A 3034-nucleotide genomic window follows, 5' to 3' on the forward strand; every position below is an offset into this window, starting at 1 on the left:
TGGTTCACTTCTAGAGTTCTCACCTTCTTCAGGAGTCTTTCAACTTCAACAACAATTGGCACCTCAACTTGTGCCTCGACTTCTTGTTCAAAATCTTCCACTTTGACCACTTGTTCATTGTCTCCTTGAAGTAGTTTCCCACTTCGAGTTGTGATTGCCATATAATGAAAAGTTGGACCACTCCCACTACATTTTGGGTTTGCAATTGTATCACTTGGGAGCGTGCCTTTTGCTTATGATTTTGATATCTTGAAAGATCCCTCATTTGCATCTATAAATTTTGAATAGATGCGGTGTGGGAACCCACAAGATCGGTCATATTCTTCATCGAAGTATCAGATCTCTCTTGATTTTGCAATACTCTTTCAAGCATATTTTCCATCTTGGACTCACTTGAAGAACTTTCCTTCCAATGTAAAGAGTTGGAATATTTCCCCTTTGGTGGAACATTGGGATTTGAACTCCGATTTGAAAAGTTGTTGTTGTTGTTACTCCAATTTTTTTTATTTGAACTACCTTGGTCGTTTCACCACTGTTGGTTGCCTTGCCCTTGTGGGTTAGACCCCCATTGGTATTGTTGTCCTAAACCTTGGTAGGGTTGTCTTTGATATCCTCCTTGAGGATTGTTGACATAATTTGCTTCTTCATATTTCCTATTTGACATGGGTTGCACATCTTCCACAATATTCACCTTTTTTGTTTGGTTGTCAGTGAACATTTTCGTCAACACGTTGACATTGGTGGCAAGCCCGACAATTACTTGATCTCTTTCTTGATTCTCCTTAATCATGTTGGTCTAAGGAAGGAGTACCATATGCAATTCCACCCATGGTGTCTTCCGAGTGCCAATCTTGGTTATGTTCTACCATCTTGTCAAGGATTTGTGTGATCCTTGCAAATGTTTTATCCATAAAGAATCTATCCGCTGCATTTTTGGCTATGGATTGATTCATAGGATCCAAGCCCATATAAAACTTCTCCAACAAAATATTATTCGGAAAGCCATGATTCAGTGACTTCACTAAATATAGCTTGAATCTATCCCATGCTTCATGTAGATGCTCCCCCGGTAATTACTAGAAGAAGAAGATTTTATTTCGGAGCTTGGACTTCTTGCTTTGCAAAAACCGTTGCTAGGAAAGCTCGGACAAGTTTGGGCCAAGTATGGATGGAATTAGGAGGTAGATTTTGGATACACTGTCTTGCCTCTCCAGTTAGAGAGTACTTGAACACACTCAACCTTAGGGCATCGTCTGAGACATGATTCTGCTTGTGCATTGCACACACACACCCAAATATTTTCTGAGATGTAGTGTCGGATCATCATCGGTGAAAATTCGGAAGAATCCCTATGCTTTTAGAATTAGGATTAGACCGTGTTCCACTTTGAAGGTGGAAGCATCAACTCTTGGAGGGACAATGGTATTTTTATCCTTAATATACTCATCTATATCCGCAAACACATTTTCTTCTTCCGTCTCGCCCATGTTTACCTAATGACACCAAGCAAAGTAAGCAAAGTGTGATGGAATAGAAGAAGACGTAAAGTAAAGCACACACTAGTTAGTAATTTCAAAACTGTATTCCCCGGCAACGACACCAAAATTTTATATGCTTAAATTACACCTATATAAATGGTGTAAGGCGGTCGGTGTCAAATATAATAACCCAATTAGGTTGGGGTAGATCCCACAAGGAATACATGTGCAAAGGTTACTTGAATAGTGTGAAACTTGACTTAAGCCGTAATTCACCTCCGTTAGTTTAAAATGAGTTTTATAATTGTGAATTGTCAAGAACAACTATTTTGTTAAGAGAATTTGATAAATTTAATTAAGAAACCAAGTTTGTGTTTCCATCAATGGAATGGAATGCTATCGGTGTTAATATGATATATTTCTAATTGAAGGTCCATTGATATGCAAATAGTTCCTAAATGACTACCCAATATTTTTCAATAACTAGGTAGTATTTCCTCTTTATAATTTTCCCAAATATAAAAGAGTTACAATTAAGAGCAACTAATTTATGCCAAGTAAAACCCACTTATCTCTAAGCGATTCTATTAAACAAGTTTTAAAGCCTTGAGTTCTTGCTATTCAATTCTACCAAACCCTAACCCACTTTTTCAAGTAAAGATATAGTAAAATAGCACTAGTCAATGTTTACAACCAACAAACATAAATGAAGCATGAGAAATGAATAAAAACCAACCGACCATTATATATATATATTCAATGGTAAACACCCATTAACATTACACCCACTTAGAGTCCACAACCTTAGTATTTAAAGCTAGCTACTCATAATAGAATACAAGAACAAAGTAATAAATAAAGTCATAAAGCATACAAAGAGAATAAAGTCTTGGATTCTCTCTCAAAAGCTTCCAAAATAATGGTGTATTCAATGCTCTAAGTGTAGCCTCTTTTTCAGACCAAATAGTCCAACAAAAACCCTATTCATTCTCTTTATAATGGTTTAAAAATCATGGTCAAAAGTGACAAAAATAACCCTGCAGATCAAGTCTGCAACCACAGAATGGGTCGCAGAACGCTTTCGTGGTCAGCACATCTTCATTTTCACCACAAAATTGATCACAACATTTTCCAATTTTCCATCGCATTTTGGTTATGCGGTCCGCAAATTGGTTTTAGGATCGCATAACATACCGCAAAATCATCTTCACTGGAACTCCTTCTGCTATTGTGTGATCATTATACGGTCCGCATAAGAGTTGTGAGACTGCATAATTGATCGCATATTTGACTCTCAGAAATTGTGATGATCTGCTTCATTCTGCGATGGGTCTGCGGTCCGCACATCATTTTTGCGATCGCAGATCTGCCGCATTTCTGACTATCCATGGGTTTTTGTCATCTTTTCATGTTCTTGGCTCTTCAAGTCATGTTTCCTACAAAACACAAAACTACATAAGAAATGACTTATAATGCTTTAAAAGATGAGCTAAAGTCTATGTAATTAGTATCAAAAGTGTCGCATTTCTACGACACATCAATTCCCTCTTACAAGG

The 3034-nt window shown here is 37.2% G+C and overlaps 1 non-coding gene across 1 annotated transcript; it reads left to right on the forward strand.

The window, feature by feature from the left end:
- Window positions 1–999: 999 nt before the first annotated feature.
- Window positions 1000–1106, forward strand: LOC142176877 (small nucleolar RNA R71). The gene has a single exon (XR_012705682.1). It is a non-coding gene; the product is annotated as a small nucleolar RNA R71 (small nucleolar RNA).
- Window positions 1107–3034: the final 1928 nt, after the last annotated feature.

Source organism: Nicotiana tabacum, chromosome 22 (assembly GCF_000715075.1).
Source record: "Nicotiana tabacum cultivar K326 chromosome 22, ASM71507v2, whole genome shotgun sequence".
NCBI lineage: Eukaryota > Viridiplantae > Streptophyta > Magnoliopsida > Solanales > Solanaceae > Nicotiana > Nicotiana tabacum.